This window comes from Corythoichthys intestinalis, chromosome 1, assembly GCF_030265065.1.
Source record: "Corythoichthys intestinalis isolate RoL2023-P3 chromosome 1, ASM3026506v1, whole genome shotgun sequence".
Taxonomy (NCBI): Eukaryota; Metazoa; Chordata; class Actinopteri; order Syngnathiformes; family Syngnathidae; genus Corythoichthys; species Corythoichthys intestinalis.
Window position 1 is genome coordinate 15816801 of NC_080395.1, and position 23352 is coordinate 15840152.

The 23352-nt window shown below is 38.8% G+C and overlaps 1 protein-coding gene across 2 annotated transcripts in view; it reads right to left on the reverse strand.

Moving 5' to 3' along the window:
- The window catches only part of LOC130911174 (tyrosine-protein kinase CSK), a 95250-nt gene extending 72099 nt beyond the window's left edge, over positions 1 to 23151 (reverse strand). The window contains exon 1 of one of the 2 annotated variants that reach the window (XM_057829093.1): positions 23063 to 23151. The gene's annotated coding sequence lies outside the window, so the exon portion shown is untranslated. Of the gene's footprint in view, positions 1 to 22604; positions 22878 to 23062 lie in introns of those variants that run through there. The other variant, XM_057829007.1, reaches the window with a different exon arrangement.
- Positions 23152 to 23352: the final 201 nt, after the last annotated feature.

Here is a 23352-nt window from a genome sequence, read left to right on the forward strand (position 1 = left end):
TTCCCGTCTTTCCTTGTCTGTCTTCGTCTTTCCTTCGGGTAAAATTCCACACTCTGAAACTGTCAATGATTTTTTGATGATGATGAAAATGACAATAAATTCATGCATTCATTCATCATTAACTTTAACAAGCAGCTGGTGAGCAAGAAAAGCAGCATGAGGGCGAGAGAGAAGCTGTGCGAGCATGATGCAGAGAAACAAATTTTTTTTTTTTGCTTAAAAACTAGGGCTGTCAAATTAATCGCGTTAACAGGCGCTAATTAATTTTTTTAATTAATCCCGTTAAAATATTTGACACAATTGCCTTAAACAGTTTACAATGACGCCGTTTTAGCACATTGAGAGCAAAAAGGCAGAGAAATGCGAGTGGACACATGCGTTCATTGGACTGCGCCTTTTGGCTTTAGGTTTGGCAGCCACTACTAACAGTCATGATTGCCCATGATCTTTTTCTTAACTCGCTTAATTGAACATAACGCAGAACATATTGTATACCATTTGCAGCCACTGCTGACAGTCGTGGTTGCCCAACTTCCCATCATGCATTTGGGCGGAGCAGGAGACGTTCGTTTTCTTAACACGCCTAATAGAACACAATGCAGAACATATTGTAGGCCTATACCATTTGCAGCCACCACTGACAGTCATGGTTGCCCAACTTCCCATCATGCATTTGATCGCTCAGCGACATCAACAATAGCAAGCTATTAGTTTATTTTTTGACTGAAAATGTTACAATTTTTATAAAAACGAAAACATTAAGAGGGGTTTTCATATAAAATTAATATAACTTTTACTCAAATTTATCTTTTAAGAACTACAAGTCTTTCTATCCGTGGATCCCTTTAACAGAAAGAATGTTAATAATGTTAATGCCATCTTGTGGATTTATTGTTATAATAAACAAATACAGTACTTATGTACAGTATGTTGAATGTCTATGTCAGTTTTGTGTCTTATCTTTCCATTCCAGCAATAATTTAAAGAAAAATATGGCATACTTTAGAGATGGTTTGAATTGCGATTAATTACGATTAATTCTTAATCTGTGATTAACTCGATTAAAAATTTTTATCGTTTGACAGCACTATTAAAAACCTTAACCTGATCCTTATCACCCGATTCCGATCCTCTAAAAAATGAACCGATCGGCCCGATTTCTGATCATGTGATCGGATCGGGACATCTCTAGTTATCGTCAAGTCATCGCCATGAAAAAATTGTTTGTCGACGAAATATTTTCGTTATCGTTGGTGAAAACCACAGTGATGCGTACAAAATCTGCATCACGTGGTGCAATCTGTCTATTGAAATCAATATGGTGGCATTGCAGTTCTACGCTCTCATGCTTTTGTGGTAAATTTTGAGGATGTTACCAGAACCAACGATTTCCTAGCATCATGTGTGAATGGGAATAGGAATTTTCTCCACCTTTCTCTCCCATTGCTTGTTCACGTCTTTTGTTTTGTCAAAGAATGGTGACCGTTTTTTACCTGTTGATGACATTTAGGTGGGATGTACACAGATAAGTGTTCGTACTGGTGGGCAAAGAAATCTGAATTGACTTGCTGTGTGAACGTAGCCTTAGTGTAATAGTCGTCAGGTCCAAATACAATCATATGAATTAGTGGTGGGTGAAATGGACTAATAAATTAGGGCCATTTTATATCACTCAATTATCATTTAGTATACTATTATTTGATGAACATACATTACATGGTTGCCTTTGTTAGTACTATTGTTAGTACTATCACATATGCTACATGTGTTCACTTAAATTAATCCACTCCCTGCCACTGATGATGATATGCATCCATTTGAACTGGCAGGGGCTGCCAACGATCATTAAATCGCAAAATAATAGAGGAAAAGGTCTGTATATATTTCATCCTGGTCTAATGTTTTAAATCACAAAACCTGGCATTTGGAAAAGAATTGTACACTTTCATCTTTATTGTACAGCTCCTATGAACGAAGCCACTGCCATATAATCGCCACCATTGGAAAAATGACTATTATTTAGATGGATGGTTTTACAAGCGACAAATCAGGTAAGAATACAGTATTTGTTTGAAAGGTCCTAAGAGGAATTACCATTACAACTTCACATTCTATGATTCCACCATGCGAGACGTGCCAATTGGCAAACAGCTTAAGTTACCATGATTACTCGGGGGTCAAACTACTACATTTTTAGCTAAGTAAAAAAAAAAAAAAAAAAAAAAAAGAGTATGAACCGCATAGAAAGTAAAAGCACAGATTAGAGCTGAAACGAATACTCCAGCAACTCCAATAACTCGAGTTTAAAAACTAATCCGAGTAATTTTATTGGCCTCGAAGAATCGTTTAATTTTGCCAGCTCTAAGCATCACGTTTTACCCGGACTACTTTTAATGCGGGACAACGCGCTGACGTCACGTTTGTAGAGGAAAAAGCAATAATACCTGACTGCAGCTGACAGCCGCGACAAACTATGCCAACGTTGCTAAAAACCTATAAAAGATTTAGAAGTTTTTTGAGTGAAAGCCGTGAATTTTTTTTTTTCTAATCACATCTGAGATGCAATTGTTGGCTGTTTCAACAATGTACATCGAAAATAAAGACACTGATAGTCTAAAAATGGATCAATATTAGGTGAAATGTTTTGTGTTCTCATGTATATTTATCATTGCTCTTTACCTAAAAAAAAATTTTTTTTTTTAAATGTTTTATCTGATTACTCGATTAACCGATAGAATTTTCAGTCTAATACTCGATTACTAAAATATTCGATAGCGGCAGCCCTAGTAATATTCCTCAGCTCGAGTGACAATAAATTGATATGGTGCTATTTCACGATACTTTGTATGATTATTGATATCCTTCCTCCAAGGATCAATATCGTTTTAAAATGTGTCACTGTTTTTGAATAATATCAATGGCTAAACAATTATAAGCATATTTTCGTTATTTTTTCTAACGCAACCTTTCCAGATTCTTTGTTTAACCCATAGCAACGCCCTTGACAACGAAAATGCTTTTCTTCGACAATCTTCGGAAATTACGTCACACAAAGAACTGCGAGGGAAGTCCGCCATAGAACAGTATTGCTTCGCGGTAAGATGCCATGGCGGTGTGTAGCGATGTATTGCTCTAAATCTAAAGAAAAGTTGTATGAGTGGCCAAAGGATTCCAGGGCACGTAAATGGACATCTTTCGTTCACACGAAGAGAATGCATTTCACGCCATCATTGTGTAGTGTTCTTTGCTAAAAAACACTTCGAAGATGCCTGCTTCCTCAACCCGTCTGCTTATGATCAAGGATTTGCAAAAAGTGATAAGTAAGTAAGTGATTTTTGGATAGATTACTGATGACTTTGTCAAAGCAGAGCTGCCAACTGTTGTGGAATGAACAGTAGAAGGTAGCGATGTTAGCCGAAAGGTAACTCGAGGCAAAACCTCGATCATGTTGTGGAATGAACAGTAGAAGCTAGCGACGTTAGCCGAAAGCTAAGTCGTGGCAATCCCCGATCATAGTTGTAATGAGTTCATTTTGCCTACACTTATAAATTCGTCAAAATTTTTCTTTTATCCCAGGCAATAGTAGGTGGTTTATTTACCTGACATGTTTTGGCGAACACTTCCGCCTTCGTCAGAGGGTCCAAAGGCGGAAGTGTTCGCCGAAACATGTCAGGTAAATAAAAGCTAACGTCGCTAGCTTCTACTGTTCATTGCACAATATGATCGGGGATTCGTCAAAACTTTTCTTTTATCCCAGGCAATAGTAGGTGGTTTATTTACCTGACATGCTTCAAATCATAAAAATAATAACAGGCTATATTTTACCAATCTTGTAATCTCAATGGGTCTTGTCTCCATTCCATGTCAGGTAGTCTGGGCACATTGCTTGTATCCTGATTAGCGTCTGGCTAATACATGTACGGTCCAACATAAAATTCCAACCTCCTCCACCTCCTCCAACTCTTCAAAAACTTGGATCTCCTCACTTGCGCTCGATCTGTCGCTTATATCGCTGTTTGAATCATTGTTTGAAGGGCTTTGTATGGCGGCCGTATGGAACGCTGCCATCGCTTCTCGGTGTGACGTATCACTTCCGGGTTCGTCCCCTTTCAGGCTCGAACTTCGGAAACACGATTATTTTGTCAAATATACAACATATAACTTATTTTTTTCATGTTTTGTTTGTTGGAGAATGTTTAATTACTTTAATTGTGACCCTATTTGGCATTTTATGAAATTACTTCACATTTGGTCTTTAAGATACACATTCGTTTATATGAGCTTTGCGATAATATCGTGTTGCTGTTGCGAGGACACTATTCATTTACAAAAATGAAAAATGCACTGAAATATTATTATATGCTTTTAAGAAGTACAAGTTTTTGACAGATTGTGATAGCTAAAGTGCAAAAAATAGTTATTTTTCCATTTAGTCATCTTTGTTCTCTCTTTAATAGTTATTTTTCTTTCTTTCTTAGTTCATCTTTGTATAATACTGTGGATTTGAGTCCCTTACTCACGTATTTAAAATCATTGAATCGCCATATCGGCAATAATAGTTATCGTGAGCTTTATAATGCAAATGGCAATTTCTCATTAGGAAAGTTCAGCCAATATATCGGGCTGATACATGGACTTTTATTCAAGCACATCCAATGGCCAATAAACAGTATAGCAGTTATTCGGTACTAAGATAACTTATGTTCACTGTTTTGGTGATCATTATAAAGGTCAACTGATATATTGTCTGGCTTATATATCAGGGCAATAAGTGGATTTTTATTTTTATGATTATATATAACCAATATAATGGCATAACTGTTATGTTTAATGTCTGGGTGATGATCTTTCTTGTAAAGGTTGGCCGATATATTGGCTGACCAATATATCGGGCCGATGCCCCCCCCCCCCCCAGATCACAACTTACTGTATGTTCATTGTTTGGATGATGATCTCTGTGAATTGTGATTTTGCACCACTTAGTGGCCAACGTTAAAAAAGTAGGAGAATACAAACTTATCTTCCAAACTTTATTTTCATTATTAACAGGCTTCAAAAATTTTTGTTGTTTTATTAATCGGTATGTGCATCAGCTTTTAAAAATCTCATACTGGTTGACTGTTAATCGTCAGCTACACCGAGGTTCCCATACCCAATTTTCACTGGTGGAGTCAGCACTTCATCAATAAAAACTGCTGACTGGCATGTCAATTAGGTTGCATGGAGCTTAATAACTTTTCCTTATAATTCGATTGGAAAGATGATTGGAGATGAGCGTTTTGAGTTAGGAGCGTATCCAAGCAACAAATTGAATTCATAACTCAGAGTTCCACTGTACAGATAAAATCGACGAACAGCAGGACAGTGACATTCTGTAATTCCTTGTCCACTGTCTGCTATAATAACGCTTGTCTCAAATATTTAACACTGGGAAAGTAGACGGTAAACAAACATGGATGCAGTCTGTCATAAAGGCATTTGGTAATATCTTGGAGGTGACAGGGAATGTGTGAGGATAGGTGGGGGGTCGGCTATTGCCTGCTGCTGCCTCATCTCCTCAATCGCAAACACATGACAAGACTTCCATTTAGGCCGCCGGGAAGAGGAGTGAAGCAAAGCGCATGCACATAACAGAGACACAAAGAACGTCATTAGCAGCAGACCCAGCAGGGTGCGGGCACAATATGTCAGTCCTAAATCTCTTTTAATAAAGAAATGCATTCAGCAGCAATGACACCATTGAGAAACACTCACGCCGTGACTGGGAGGAGGAGGGGCGCTTTGGCAAAAATTGGAAACAAGAATAAAAGACTTGTTTCATCAGTCAAGGATGGGCAAATCATATTTGGCTCAGAAGATAAGATTCCACTGATTATATTGCTGCTCTGAAGGACAAAAAGTCAGACTTCTAATGACTCCAAGTCAATTGATATGCACATGTACTATTAAAGCAAGTTGCTGAAGAGACTTTTCAAAGTTGAAGCTACCGGCAGCTTCTATTTCTTATGATTCACAAAACCTCTATAGTTTTTCGCTTCACAAGTCTTTACTGAAAACCATGTAAACCCAAATGTATCAAAATCACTACAAAGACTGCCGCAAGAGGACAAGATTTTGAGCAACAGTAATGTCTAGTGATGCACGATAATATATTTTTCAACCGATACCGACAACCAATAATTTCCTTCTTCCAGCCGGTAACCGATAATGTCAAGCCGATAATTTTATTAAAAGATATACTGTATGTAAAATTTTAATCAAATGTGAACAGGTAGTAAATTCCAACATCTAAACAATGACAGGTTGAGTGACAACGTGTAATGACAAGCTTTTGGCAACAATTATTTAGAGTAAATACTAAAGTTGCACAAAAATGCCTTTAACTAATTTTCTCCCAAAAACGTATAAATGTGCTCTATTTTTAATTGTTTCAGTGTCCCAAAAATGTATTTATACGTCTTTTACATTTTTTTCCCACAAGAGACATCTCTAGGTTCTGATGCAACTTTGCTCCAAAGCACAATGCTGAAAAATCCATTTTAAAGCAGTAAAACTGGCCACTGGAGGGCAGTAGCGTATTTGGTATGACCCGCAACCCGATTCAACGAAACGAACGGCCAGGCCGCACGGCCAGGGCGCCGGCGGAAGACGACCGAATGGATGACCAGGACGCCAGGCGACGAACGACCAAGTGCGACGACCAGGAGGACATCCAGGATGCCAGGCGCTTGATGACCAAGCAGAACGACTGGGACCACCAGTGCAGCGGACAATGCCATTGAGTCCGTGCTGCTCGCTGAGCAGAGCCCGCGCCTCCGTGCTCGGCCGCTCGCGTCCCCCGCACCCTCCAATGTCCCGCGACTCAGCCGGAAACGCGCAAGGCCAAACCAGTTCCCCCCCAGGAACACAACATGCCCCACATAAGTTCCTGAGGCGAACTCCGCCACGAGGCAGTGGTCACCACAAAAGCAAGACTCCAAAAAATCCATCTTAATTAGACACTACAGGAGATGACGAGGGAAAAGCCCACCCCGTTCGCCAAGAGAGCCGCGGCGGCCACAACAGCGCCATATCCCAGACCAACAGTCCAGCCATGTGCAAATAAATTGTTACTTGGCTATCAAAAGCTCTATTTGTCTTGTTGTTTATGTTATTTTGTAGAAGGAAAACATTATTCAGATGTTTGGGATGTCACAAAAGCAAAAAAATAGCTCTGTTAAAGTCAATGTTTGAAATGTATGCTTTTACAAAAAGCTCAGTTTCTGTTTTTCATCAGAAATTGGAAAGTTGCTCAAACTAAGCTATTTTCTAATGCTGATTTCTAAAGAATGGAAAAAGATATGAACTTTTTTTCCTGCTGAAAGAAGAGAGTAATCTTTCATTTGTTGGGTTCCATGTTTATATAGCAACAGAACAGAATTTTCTGTGGGCCTTGCAAAATCAGTCAAAATCCAGTAAAACGGCCGGGAGCCAAGGGGGTTGCACCGGTGAAAATGGCTGGGAGTGAAAGATAAAAGTAAGCCATTCCTAACATATATAACATTACTACTGCAAAAACACTCTTCCATAAAACTAGTTCAATTCCCTTGTTTTCAGTGTAAATCTATTGGAAATGAGTGAAATTATCTGCCAGTGCTGGCCACTTAGATCTTTTTTAAATAAGAAAAATAGCTGGCTGAAACTAAGCTTAACACCCTTATTTTAACCAATAAATTATTGTATCTAATCGTAGAAAAAAGCTTATTTTTCAGAAATGGTCTTTAGTCAAAAATAGATATGGTTCAAAACATTATTTGAAACCATTTTTTCTTGATTTAGGTGAAAAATTACCATATTTTAAATGTACCGGCTTTATAAGAAAAAAATCAGTACACCTCGATATACGATCGCTTCGACACACAATCTTTTTATACATCCGAAGTAAAATTTGACTTGTCATTTGTTTATACATCCGACCATGTGCTCAAAATACGACGATTTCTGACAGCGCCGCAGATTCTTTATTTTCCCGCAAGATGGACGCACGGCGGATTTTTTGTGAGAGAACTAAACGTGGGTTCCAACAATGTTAGTGTAGTTGTTGAAAAAAGTTAAAAGGTGAGGCTTACCATTGAAATGAAGAGGAAAATGATCGAAAAATATGAGCGTGAGGTGTGCATCCTTGAACTGGCTCAACAATACGGCCATAGACGGTCTATGATGTATGTGGTCCTCCTCCGTTCGCCAGTCTTTATAAGTTAAGATGACAATTATTATCATGATAACATCGCCAAAGAAATCGCCAGCTTCCTTTGGTTTTTGATCATTTATTTCATAACTTGTGCAACACAACATGCTTACTGACCGTCGCAGCTGAACATTTAAAGTGCAAGTAAAAAATCCTCCTTTTCTGACACGTCAGCCACGCGGTGCGTTCAGGTACACCACACAAAAATATATCTGCCACATTACAAACCGATTCATTACATTATTACAGGTATCATTATTATTATTATTATTAGAGATGTGCGATATTTCTGATTCTTAGATTATTCGCGATTTGGTTGTGGAAGATTCGAGAACGATTCACAAATGTCCAAATTCCGATTATTGAAATATGCCAAATAAAGCGGAACTAAAACATAGCCAGCGCGGTCTTCCGGACGCAATAAGGAATGGACCGACAACTTATGGCGCTAGATAAAAAAAAACATAATACCTGACTGCGGCCGATAGCCGCTTCAAACAATGCCCACGTTGCTACAAATTACGTCTACATAATGCTACAGTAGATATCACGTGTACTGTATATGGAATTAGATGCGAAATGACGGACTCGGCGGCGTTAGCAGCACCTCTATAGAGAACTAGATGCGAAATGACAGACTTGCCGGCATTAGTAAACAGCCGCCATCTTAAAGCTGTAGACTTCTCCGAAAGGCTGTTGTAGCCAATCTTCCGAGCGAACCCAATTGATTTTTTATCTAGAATACTCCTAAATCGGCAAAATCTTGCCTTGAATCTATCTTTAAATGATTAAACAATTTTAAAACTTTTACATGTCGAAAGTAGACGGAAGGGAAATTATGGAATAACTGGAGCAATTTTAACAACTTTAACGGTTGATTCACAACATTAATTGAATGTAGTTTAAAGCTGCTGATACAGAATGGGGACTTGAGTATTGTATTTAGGGTTTTGAACTGTTAACCTGATCGTTAAATAGTAGTTTATTTAAGCCTGAGAGGATTTTTGTACAATTCTTGTAACTAATGTACGGAAAATTAAAAGCAGCTAATAACTGGGGGGGTTGGGTGGGGTTATGGCATCAATAGAGGTGGGAATCTTTGGGCCCCTAACAATTTGATTACGATTACTAGGCTCCAGTTCGATTGTAAATCGATTATTGATACACCACAAGCCCGATCGAATGATCGAATCCTAGCCTCTGAATCGTAATCTACTTGGTAGGTGCCCAAAGATTCCCACCTCTAATTATTATTATCATTATCATTTTATTCCGATTTTTAGTCATAATGTATTTGTTTTGCTCTGTGTAATTGCCATTTGCAATAGTACCAGCTAGAGGTGTGCGAAATTTCCGATTCTTAGATTATTTGCGATTCGGCCGTGGAAGATTCGAGAACGATTCGCAAACATCCAAATTCCGATTATTGAAATATGTAAAGTTAAGCGGAAGTAAAACACACTCAGCGCGCCGCGCGGTCTTCGGGACACAATGAGGAACGGAGCGAGAGTAGCTAAACATCATGCATGTCATTACCCGGCCCCTCGGGTAATGCCAATGCTCAACTCACGGCTCTAGCTCAACTCATGCCGCGAGATAAAAAAACCCAACAACATACCTGACTGCTGCCGACGGCTGCTACAAAGTACGTCCACATAATGTTACGGTAGATATCATATTTATATAGGACTAGATGCACTATAGACTCGGTGGCGTTAGCAGCACATCTATACAGAAAGCTAGATGCAAGCATTAGTAAACGGCCGCCATCTTAAAGCAGTAGACTTCCCTGTAAGGCTCTTGTAGCGAACCTTCCAAGCGAATCTAATTAACTTTTTATCTAAAATACTCCCAAATCAGTAAAATATTAACTTGAATCTATCTATAAAATAGTTTTAAAACTTTCACAAGTCGAAAGTAGACAAAAGGGAAATCATGGAATAACGGGAGCAATTTTAACAACTTTAACGGTTGATTCACAACATTAAATTAATTGAATGTAGTTTAAAGCTGCTGATACAGAATGGGGATTTGAGTATTGTTTTTAACTGTTAACTTGATACTGAAGTAGTCGTTTATTTAAGCCTTTTTTTTTTTCTTTTTTTTTTTTTTTTTAACAGTTTTTGTAACTAATGTACAAAACATTAAAAGCAGCTGGGGGGGAGGGTGTCATCAATAATCGATCAATAATCGATTTATAATCGAATCGTAGCCTCTGAATCGTAATCGAATTGTTAGGTGCCCAAAGATTCCCACCTCTAGTACCAGCAGTATTTATTAAGGATTTAGTGCAGGTTTTCGGGCTGTGGAACAAATTAATGTATTATAATTAGGGCTGTCAAACGATTAAAATTTTTAATCGAGTTAATTACAGCTTAAAAATTAATTAATCGTAATTAATCGCAATTCAAACCATCTATAAAATATGCCATATTTTTCTGTAAATTACATATGTATTCTGTAAAATAAATTGTTGGAATGGAAAGATAAGACACAAGATGGACATATATACATTCAACATACGGTACATAAGGACTGTAGTGGGCATTTCACTCTACTGTCATTTAAATCTGTCTATGCCGTCCTCACTCCGAAGCGTCTACTTTTTCCAAAGCTTTTTCCAAAACGACGCCTTAATAATCAGACTTCTCCCTTTTTCATCTGATTTATTAATAAAATAGCCTCAAACCATTGTCCTCTTTAGACCGTCGTAAAACTACAACAACAAAAAAAGTACACAAGCATTGCATTAGCAACAACGTTAGCTTAGCACGCTATACAGGTTCACTAAACATAAACAAAAAGCGTCTCATACAAAAAATAGAACATTTCGCTTAATAACATAATATGTACGTTCTTTACAACAACCATACTTAAGGACAAATCTTGTCCAAGGATCATATAAGCACAAAATTACAACGTAGGCGTCAGCCCGAGACGTCGTGCAGCCATATTGAACTGGCAAGAAAAAAAATAAACCATGTCGCAAAGCGACCACAAGAGTTCGCTGTTAGACAGCACAAAAAGCCTGCTGTAAAACTTACCAAAAGGCAGAATACTGTCTGAGCGGGACATGTGCGTTAATTGCGTTAAATATTTTAACGTGATTAATTTAAAAAATTAATTACCGCGCGTTAACGCGATAATTTTGACAGCCCTAATTATAATGTATTCTTATGGAAAAATCCTGCTAGAGATACAACCATTTGGACTTACAAACAAGATCCTGGAATGAATTAACTTTATATGTAGAGGTACCACTGTAGTAATATTGAATATAGTAACAAGTTTGATGTTTTCTTTTTTTATATATTTTATACTTTTGCACTTTCATAAAAGCCAATGCTGCGATAAGATGTGCCTTTTTGTTTGTCCTGTTGTACTGAACCCGTACCGAACCATGAGCCCCGTATTGAGGTATGTACCAAACTGTGACTTGTGTGTATCGGTAGACCCCTAATGTTAAGATACCTGGGGATCAAAATAACACAAAGTGTTTCAGGATGACAAAACAGGAAGCCATAAGCTACTTTTAGGGTAAAACTGCAGGTTGTTTTTTTTCTACAGCAAGATTTGAAGACTGGCTGGCATCTTGGCATCTGCTGACCGTACATACTATCAGCGGTCACGCGTTGAATCCAATGCCAACCATGAATAATGGAACGTGCATCGCGCTATGCCAGCACTCTAAATTATTCATCTTTGTGCACAGATGAGCTTCAGTGCTCAGCGTGGGGCAGTCACCACTCTGGGGGCCACAAAACACTCACGTACTTGCTCATGCAAACTTCGAAAACAGGAAGTTTAATGCAGAGTGTATGCACACGCTTCGCATCCAGGAAGTAAATCTATTCCACCATCGAACGTATCAAGCACAGGATGTTCGTCGTGTATAAGATGCTGATTACTAATTATTGCTGCTCACAAAGAAAAACAGTTACCGGCGACCTCAACATAATAAGATGTGTTTGGATCCTAAAATGTGCGATAGATGAAAGAGAAAAAACTTCTACAATGGTAGAGCCCCCTTGAGATGAAGCTAATGAGGCCAGTAGTTTCTTTTCACAGGCTATGTTCAGGAAATGTAACCTAATTATCAAGGAGAGAACTGCCTAAAACACCAACTGGTTTATAATAGTTTTTATGGCGCTTGTTAATGTCAGAGGATTAAAAGCAAATGCTCATTTTGACACACCATAGCCCCTTTAGTGTCCTAAAGCACAGGAAACTCAGAAACTGCATTAAAAAAAAAAAAAAAAAAACTTTGGCACGAAGCTCAAAACTGAGCTCAGAGACGTCATGTTCCACTGATCATCCTTGAGAGCTTACTACTGCTTCATTGGAGGACACTTGTGATCACTTAAGTTCATTGGAGATGACTTAGAAAGGGACTAGACTCCTGTCAGTATTACATAGTACATCGTAGTAGTAGTGGTGATACATGTTAGAGCACAAACCAAGCATGAAGTCAAATGAAATGTATGTAACAGGATGGCGGATATATCCTCGAGGCAAAAATGCGTTGCTTTGAAGTTTCAATCATTTGTATATTGAGGAAGTACTGAACCAATAAGATATTTTCTAGAGGTAGTCACCATCTAAAATGAGCAACTGGGGGACATTTGGAGAGGATTTAGAAAAGACTCTTGGATTGTTTTTTAGTCAATGATGACGACAATGAAACGATTCTGGCAACCAACAGTTTTCTGGAATGATGACAAGCTAGAAACGGGTCTTGAGAGACTAAACCATAATGAGACGAATGCCAGTTTTCACCTGACGAGACGGAAATGTGACAGACTGTCATTTGTTCACAATGTGTGAAATTTTCTCATTGAACGTGTAGTACGTCAGTTGGCATCTTAGCACTGTTTGTGTCGTGTCACGCATGTTATATGTATTGCACCCCCCCTCCTCACAGGTGTTTAGGATGTTCTTCAAAATAGTCTGCACTACAGGCTTGCTTTTTTTTAGGTCTGCAGCTATCGATTATTTTAGTAGTCGATTAATCAATGAACTAGTTATTTCAAATAACTGAGTATTCGGATAAGGAACATGGAAAATTAAAATACCTGAGCTGAGCCTCAAATGGTATAAAATAATAAATAAACAAGGATTTATGTACAACAAAAGAACAATTGGCTAACTTACATAGCAAAAGCTATAAAACGCTAACTTTTTTTTTTTTTTCACAATACAAAACGGCTAAATATACCTATAAACTAAATGACGAATGCAATAAAAAAATTAGCTCAAACAAAAACTTGGCTTATGTTGGTCTGAACATTGAGCAGCGGGATTCAGCCATGTTAACTGAGGCAGACTGTAGGGCAGTGTATCCATCCAAATCAATAAAACTAAATACAAACACTTTCAAAATTAACCATTACAACGCCACTTTAATGAAACGAATACTCGAAGCAGCAAAATTCAATTCGAATCTTTTTTTCTAATCAAATACTCAAGTTAATCGATTAATCGTTGCAGCACTACTTGTTTTGAAAAAAAAAATGGTAAGATTTGTGTTCATGTATTGTTGCTTTAGCCTTTAAAAGTCTGTGCTGAGTGATGATCATACACTAAATATAACTCGTCACATTAGCATAGCATTCGTGTTAGCATTTAGCATGGTGAGTGTCCTCTTAAAACTCTTGGACAATTTTTTTCCACATACACACTGCTGGCCAAAAGTATTAGCACCCCTGCAATTCTGTCAGATACTGTGCAATTTCACCCAGAAAATGATTGCAATTAAAAATGACTTGGTAGTAATATCTTCATTTATTTTGCCTGCAATGAAAAAACACAAAAGAGAATGAAAAAGAAAATCATTTTCATTTTACACAAAACTCCAAAAATGGGCCGGACAAAAGTATTGGCACTCTCAGCTTAATACTTGGTAGCACAACCTTAAGACAAAATAACTGCGAACAACCGCTTCCGGTATCCATCAATGAGTTTCTTACAATGATCTGCTGGAATTTTAGACCATTCTTCTTTGGCCAACTGCTCCAGGTCTGTGAGATTTGAATGGTGCCTTCTCCAAACTGCCAATTTCAGATCTCTCCAATAGTGTTCTATGGGATTCAGGTCTGGACTCATTGCTGGCCACTTTAGAAGACTCCAGTGCTTTCTCTCAAACCATTTTCTAGTGCTTTCTGAAGTGTGTTTTGGGTCACTATCCTGCTGGAAGACTCATGACCTCTGAGGGAGACCCAGCTTTCTCACACTGGGCCCTATATTATGCTGCAAAATTTGTTGGTAGTCTTTACACTTCATAATCCTATGCACACGGTCAAGCTGTCCAGTGCCAGAGGTAGCAAAGCAACCACAAAACATCAGGGAACCTCCGCCATGTTTGATTGCCAGACCATGTTCTTTTCTTTGAAGGCTTCGTTTTTTTCCCCTGTCTACTCTATGTATATGCCTTTCCCAAAAAGCTCTACTTCTGTCTCATCTAACCAGAGAACATTCTTCCAAAACATTTTTTGCTTTCTCAGGTAGGTTTTGGCAAACTCCAGCCTGGCTTTTTTATGTCTCTGTGTCAGAAGTGGGGTGTTCCTCGGTATTTTACCATAGAGTCCCTTCTCATTCAAACGCCGACGGATAGGACGGGTTGACATTGTTGTACCCTCGGACTGCGGGACAGCTTGAACTTGTTTGGATGTTACTCGATGTTCTTTATCTACCATCCACACAGTCTTTTGTTGAAATCTCTCGTCGATTTTCTTTTCCGTCCACATCTAGGGAGGTAGGCCACAGTACCATGGGCTTTATATTTATTGATGACTCTGCGCATGGTAGACAAAGGAACATTCAGGTCTTTGAAGATGGACTTGTAGCCTTGAGATTGCCCATGCTCCCTCACAATTTTGCTTCTCAAGTCGTCAGACAGTTCTTTGGTCTTATTTCTTTTCTCCATGCTCAATGTGGTATACACACAAGGACACAGGACGGGTCAAATTTAATCCATTTTACCTGGCTGCACGTGTGATTTAGTTATTGCCACCGCCTGTTATGTGCTGCAGGTAAGTAACAGGTGCTGTTAATTACACAAATTATTAAGGAAGCATCACGATTTTTCAAAGGGTGCCAATACTTTTGTCCGGGCCATTTTTACAGTTTTGTGTAAAATGGTAATGATTTAATTATCATTTCCATTCTGTTTTGTTTTTTTCATCTCAAGCTAAATCAATGAAGATATTACTACCAAAGCATTTGTAATTGCAATTATTCTCTGTGAGAAATTACGCATTATCTCACAGAATTGCAGGGATGCCAATACTTAGTTCCTACTAATACCTAGTTCGTGCTGCATTGTGGGTACAACTAATTAAAAAAATGTACTTTTTCCTCCTGAGTGCGTAATATCATCACAAAGTTGGTGTTGTCCTTGTAGACGCTACAATATGTGCTCATCAGTCAATGTTAATTCCAAATTGTCACACACCAGCTGACATCAAAAGAAATACTTTTTAGTCTAAATCTCCTCTCAGTCTGAGATTTCACAAAGATTGCTAAATTTGAAGGGTCACTATTTAAAACATTTCAATTAAATTCTTCAGCGTGTCGTTTTCTGTTCATGAAACTGAAAAAGCCACTCCAGTGTTACCAGCTCATTGCCATGCCCGTGCCCCTTTCTTAAAAGACAACCATGCAATGGAGAAGCACGATGGACAGTAAGTGGATGCACCTCGTTTGCAAGAAACCTCCGCTCCGCATGCCAATGAGGTTTTTGTGGTGCAGCGAAGCAGGATACAAAGCTCAAATCCAACCTGTCAAGCATACATGAATAAAGATGGCCTGGCAATCATACACATTTCCTATCCAAATATGTCCATGGCAAGGCCGTTTCAATTCCCCACTCACTGCACATCAATCAAATTGCCAAAGTAGCTTGATGCGGCCTTGTACAGTACATTGAAATTTTGGACCAAAGAAACAAAACTGAGGGCCGTCGTCTCAGGGCATCGCTCATGGTTTGAACATACTTCTACTAGACTTTAAAGTGTCTGCAAATGAATCCCCCCCGCGATTAGTATTGTAAGTAAGACTGTGACAATATCTCGATACAGCGATATATCGCAATATTTTGCAACCCGATCGGTTATCGATATGCTCCCGCCAAGTATCAATACTTTTATTTGACATATTGGCCATACAATGGAGTATGGATGCTGTAAGCTGCTCAATGTTTGTTGAGCAATTCCTTGGCGGTCCACTAGGGGCGCTCAAGAGTGGCGGTGAAGGTAAAGTGCACACAAGTTGTCTAATAAAAATAAGGTTCACTCGCAGCTGGGGACGAAGTGGACACCGGATTTCTTCACTGCTTCGCTGACATCACTTGAGGTAAGAAGTTTTGCAGTGTAATTTATTTTTTAATTTATATGTGTTATTTTGATTACATTTGGTGTTGAATGATATAAAATAAACCAGGACCCTAAACTGGATGAAAATGAATATCGAACAAGCCTACATGAATTCACTGATTTATTTGATATTATTTGAGAACCACTTTCCATCTAGTTTAATACACAAACTGTTATTAATGCCATTTTGATACAATAAGCTATAAAAATTGTTTGAATTGCTTCCATGTATTATTTTGATATTTGGTGTTGAATGATATAAAATAAACCAGGATCCTAAACTGGATGAAGATGAATATCGGGCAAGCCTACATGAATTTACTGATTTATTTGATATTATTTGAGAACCACTTTCCATCTAGTTTACTACACAACCTTATTACTACCATTTTGATACAGTAAGCTTTAAAAATGGTTTGAATAGCTTCCAAGATATGTAAGGTGATGTGCATGATAATTAATGTAGCCTACATATTAAAAATAGGGAATTATTGCATTTTTAATTTCTATACATTCAATTCATATTTTTTAATTCACTCAATACTTCCAAGTTCCAACACAAAAATTTGTGTTTTCAACTCAAAAGCTATTAAGTAGCTAATCGTTTTTCATTTGGTTTTTTTTAAGGTGAGGAAGAATGTGATTGAGTCCGACATCTCAAATGCTGAAGCAGATGGTGGAAGTGCTCAAACTAGTGCTTTTGGCAACAAAGGTCATATACGAAGAAAAGTCCCACCAATTTTATCATTTCCTCACTCCAAGCTCAACTGCTGACTGACACCTACAGCACTGTTAAAATGTTTTCAAAAGATTTCAAACTTTAAAGAAATTAAGGGTGCCATTCATCATGATCTCTCCAAGAAATATCAGTAGTTGTGGTTTGTTTCCTCTATTTGTGGTACACAATTTGCAGTAGATTTATATTTTACAGCAATGATGCACTGCAAAGCTGTCACTGTTTAATAAATGACAAACAGTATTTTTTCTATTTTGAAATATCTTTTTTTCTCATTTCAACAGTTGTATCATAGAATATCACGTATCAAATTTCTGACCAATATATTGACAATCGCTGTATCGTGATATCGTGGGATAATCGTTATCGTGAGCCTTGTATCGCGAATCGTATCGTATCGTGAGGTGCCCTGAGGTTCCCACTCCTAATCGTATGTTTTGTTTTCTGATTGTTTTTAATAGACTTTCCATTAGGGTTGGGAATGTCAGGGTAGCTCGATGCGATTTGCGATACAAGGCTCATGATATCGATTAACTCAAGAAATGGCGATGCAAGTAAGATCAATACATGGGTCATGAAATCATTCTACGATCCTCTACAGCGTCAGTTTGTTGATTCGCTGCCATCCCTCCCACTTCAAACGTATTGGACATAAATGAGTTAATTTTGTGGCATTGCAGGCTATTTCCTATTGATTTTAGGTCACTCCCTGTTGATTTTGAGGCATTTCTAGGTTGCCTCCTGTTCATTTTAGAGCATTTATGAGTCATATCCTGCTGGTTTGGGGTTACTGAAAAGGAAAAGACCTGTAAACGATGAAAAACAATAGTACAGCCCCTTTCACACATGTCTGAACACAGTTTAAATCCCGGGCCCTTATGTGTGAAAACAAATTCCCCGGTCGACTGACACGTAGATTATGCGGACATTTACCGGGTCGCATCCTAGTATAATGTGAGCGACTGACCCGGGATGCGGCATGTGTGAAAGCAGGCGTATAATTCCCGGGTCACAGCGCGAAGGCTGATGACATAAATATCATGACGGGCCTATCGTCATTTCCTCTTTCTTCACAGTGAGAAAAACAGCCGTAACTAAACATCACAATTATCAACATGGCAAACTGAAAATAGCTAAATTAAACTAAAACCATAACAAAATTAAATTGTTACTGAATCGTTGAGCCGAGGAAGAGAGTCCAATGTCCATCGTCCATCTTTGGAAATGTCTGGGTTTTTTTTTTTTATCGCGCCAGCTGCCCTTCCGCACAGAGGGCGCCGAGTCGCCAACATGGGACAAATCTGTGAAAGTGTCCCCGGGTAAATCCCGGGATATGTCCCCATGTCTGAAACCCATGACACGGGCAAATCCTGTGCCACTTTACACGGGAATTTAGGGTTAGCTGAAGCTAATTTCTATCCATTTTATCAGCTGACATTTGTAACTGTGGCTAGATAGTTACAGGCTAAACACTGTACTTTAACAGTGAAGAGTCATTTTGTGAGTCTCTTGCAAGTAATGGTCTGATGCTGCAAAGAATGTTGATCTATTACTATTAAATAGATCATTATCTCTCCCAATTCTAGTACATTCCTCTTTTCACACAGATTGTATATCAACTTTGGTATCCAGTTCTGGCACTGATGCCACAGCGGGAGACGGGAGTATTGATTTTTTGGTGAAGAAAAAGGAGTGTTGTTCCAAAGCTGATTGTCATGATTGAAAATGAGTGCGAGTCTCATTTTCCTGACTGAGAAAAAAAAATGCATTCATCCATCCTACTGCTTATAATTACTTGACTATGGACAGACTGAGTGGTACACCCTGAATAGTACTCCCTGCAAATCAAATAAAGGAAAGCTGAAGCCCGTGTTTGAACCCTTCATCTTAAAACTAGTATATGTGTTAGCCAGTTGTTTACCGTCCCTCCTTAATGCAGATTTGTGAGGAAAAATGGACTGTCTTTGGACCCAATTTGCATTTTTCCATATTGTCATTTATGGGAAATCACATTACAGTGTGTTCTACCGGTAAATGCTCATAGACAATAAGGGATTTTCACAGTTAATTTAACATACTTTTCTTCTCCATGGATGCTCCACCAATGCGCTAACGAGTACACAGTCCCAAAAAGCCCTTATCTTCAATAAGGACGGTTTAAGTCGACCACATTATGGGCAATCATGCGTCTGTGCATATCCATGCTCATCCCCGCAGCAGAAGCGGCGGCGTTTTACCGAGGCTCTGTCTATACTCCGATTGGCAAAACCACTTTTCTAACCCACCTAAGACCGACTAACCGCTTTTCCGTTTCTGGTGCTAATTTAATGGGCTAAACACGGTCGTGCTCTACAAGCAAGTGCGCCATGAACGAGCTTAACACAGCCTACAGTTATGCTTTAGGCCAGAGGTGGCAGTCGCGAGTAAAATACAGTGGTGCTGCTACATCCGAATTTAATTCGTTCCAAGACCTGGTTTTTCAGTCGAAATGATCATATGTCGAGCGGGATTATCCCCATAAGAACACATTATAATTCGATTAATTCGTTCTACAGCCCAAAAACTAGTGCTGCAACAATTAGTCGATTAACTCGAGTAGTTCGAATTAGACAAAAAGGCTCGAATCAAATTTTGCTGCTTCGAGTATTCGTTAATTAGAGTGGCGTTATGATGGTTTGTTTTGAAAGTGTTTGCATTTAGTTTTATTGATTAGAGTGGATACAATGCCCTCTAGTGACAACAGGGAAGATGACATAACTCATTGAACATGGCTGAATCCAGCTGCTCCCTGTTATGACCAACATAAGGTAAACTTTTGTCCGAGTTAGTTTTTTTATGCATTCGTTATTTAGTTTATAGGTATATTGAGTCGTTTTGTGTGGGAATACCTGTTTGAACGATTTGTTAAGAGCACTGTAAAATAAAACATTAGAATTTTATCGCATTTAAGCTAGCGGACTTTCGCCCAATTGTTCTCTTGTTGTAATAAATTGCAATATTTTTTTTCTTAAACCGTTGGAGGCTAAGCTCAGGTATTTTAATTTATTTTTAAATCAAAGTGCAATCCTGCATAGTTTGAAGAAAAACCCAGGGGTTTCATTTTGTATTCGCATTTTTAATGATCTTTTGAAAGTGCAATCTTAGCATGCCTTTTTTTTTACATCTTCTAAAATTTATTCTGCAACACATTAATATGTTTCTAATCTGAACACTCGAACCAAATACTTCATAATCGACTACTAAAATAATCGATAGCTGCAAGTCTACCAAAAACCAATGCTAAATCCTTAATAAACACTGCAGGTATTAAAAAATACACATAGCAAACATATAAGTCATAATAATAATAATGTAATGAATCAGGTTCTAATGTGGCAGTTGTGTTTTGCATGCTGTTCCTGAACGAACCGCGTGACAGTAAGAGATGTGCGGAAGAGAGGGAAGGTTTTACTTTCGCTTTTCGTGTTCTGTTCTGCTACTGTCAACTACGGCTGACAGTAGCAGTGTTGCGTTGCACAAGTTCTGAAATAAATTATTAAAACCTGACAAAGCTGGCGACTTCCTTGCCAGTGTTACGATAATAATAATGACAGTCGTCCTCGAGCACGTAGACATATTCCGGTCGTATTGTCGAGCCAGCTCACTGACGTGCATACCATGTTCATATTTTTCAATCATTGTCACCTTTTTCCTTTTTTCACCACCTGCATTAACCTTCCTAAAACCCATGTTGATTTTAATCTTGTGGGAAAACAATGAAATTGCGACGCTGTTATTAATCGACGTATTTCGAGCATGTCGCCCTATGTCGAGACAAATGATGAGTCAAATTTTATGTCGAATGTCAAAAGGATCATATGTCGAAGCAATCATATGTCCAGGTAACACTCTAGTGACAAACTCTGTATAGTCCCTTAAGAATGTGGACTTGAACCCAAACTTGAAACATAAAGTATGGGTTTTGGGTCAGTCCTAAGAGGTGGTCAAGCAAATAAGCAGTGTCTATTCGCAAAACCGTGATGAGCAACAATGGCATCATGAAGGTGTAAGACTCCAAAGTTATGGCATAAAATTTACCCTGTGGCCTAAATCCTTTTTGGAAGCAACATCATTCATGACATTCATCTATCATGCCAGCTGCCTGAAGGGACATTTAGCAATATTAGGCCTGTTTTTCTGTCACGTAGTATTTCAATTTTCCTTCTGAACAGCTTAAGAAGAAGTGCAGATGCAGATGTTGACAACTGTATTCATTTTGGGGAGTTATCTATCATTGTATAACTGCCCAAATAAGTTTTGTTTCATGATACATTACTGTTGTTTTTCTTCCAAAAAACAACAAAACAAAATCAAAAAAAGACTTCAGTGAGCCTGCCATTCATCTCTCATGGTTAAAGCTCAGAAGGCTGCAGAAACACTCGGTGGTCTTGCCCTAGCTTGCAAAGGTATGCAAGAATCATCGCTTTTAAAGCACAGGTAGGACGGGAAGAGACTGGCAAACAAGGCCAAATCAGACAATTGATAAAGTTAAACAGCATTGAATATAAGTAACACCTGCAGGTGTGTCATAAGATTTAACAATCGGATCGTTTGTACACGTTGTGAAATTTGCAAATGCTTCCTCGAGTTGTTTCAGCAATGAAACAAGGTGGGATACCTCCAATGCAAAACAAATTAAACACAAACTAGGTAGCATGTTTAAAAACAAAACTTAATCTACAGTCTATATGACCCAATGCTTTACCTAAAACAACTTTGCACCCGTCAGCTTTTACAGATATATGAGCTTTCTTTGGAATCTATATGGACGAAGGCAACAAATATCCTGTCAAACGTAGTACAAAAGCCTCTGTCCAATAAATGCAACGCAGGGCGCAGTTAGGTGGGTGTCTTCCTATTCAAAACTAGAAGTAGGCGTTGTTAGCAAGCACCAAAGAATGTCAATGCATTATTTTTAGAAAATAAACACGTAATGTAGAGTACTTATGTGTCAGAGTTTACATCCGCTACTGCAATTACATTGTGTGTTGGGCTAGCAGCTAACGGTAACGTGCCGTCGTTGGTTACGCGTTAGCAATATGCGGCAATTAAAAAAAAAAGGTTAAAAAAAAAAACACACCCTGACCACAACATTACAATATTTACACAAATTAAACGGCATTTAGTGTTCTCTCCTTGTCCCGTTAGTCGCCAATGCTACGACGAGCGAAATCGAGCATAGTGAGACGAAAACAGAGAGTGACACAGAGAGGCTAAAAAGAGGCTAACTCACCCCGAGAAAAAGCGTCCACCAAGCGGGCTGCGACAAACTAGCGACGGTGGTCCATAGGGGTGACTGCGGCGGGGTGCATCCAGGTTCGGCTGCTGCGGTTTGAATTTTTGACAATTTCCCAAACGCTGCGTGGACTTGACGCTAGTGTGCGCCCTGTCGATCATGTGTGTTTATTTGTGTATTTGTGTGCGTGTGTATGGTAAGGCAACAAGAGAGAGGGGCCTTCTGCTTGCAGAGAGGAAATGGTCTCCGCGCATGCGCAACGGGGCGAGTCACGGCTGCTTGAGCTTCACGGTCGGCGAGCACAGCCCAGCGGCCAAAATGGCGGCCAACACAACAGGTGACAATCAACCGATGGTCGACTTGTTACATACTGATACTACTAACTAGAATGCTTGTTTTTTTTCTCTTCACGATTCAATTCAAAAACTCTTCATACTGTTTCATAATCAACAAACCTGAAGAAGAGGGATGTGGTGTTTAGGGTTGCCAACTCAGAGGTGGCCAGAGGTAGGTAGTAACGCATTACATGTGCAGTGGCGCCATTACCGGGTAGCCAGGGGTGGCCACGGCCGGCCACGGCCACCCCTATAAATTGGTTGGCCACCCCGCTTGCCAGTATATCGTTAGATTGTTGTAGCATCAGTTATTTCATTTCATCCCAAATGAATGCATTTATTTTGTTTTGTTAAATGTAGGGCTGTCAAATTTATCACATTAACGGGCGGTAATTAATTTTTAAAATTAA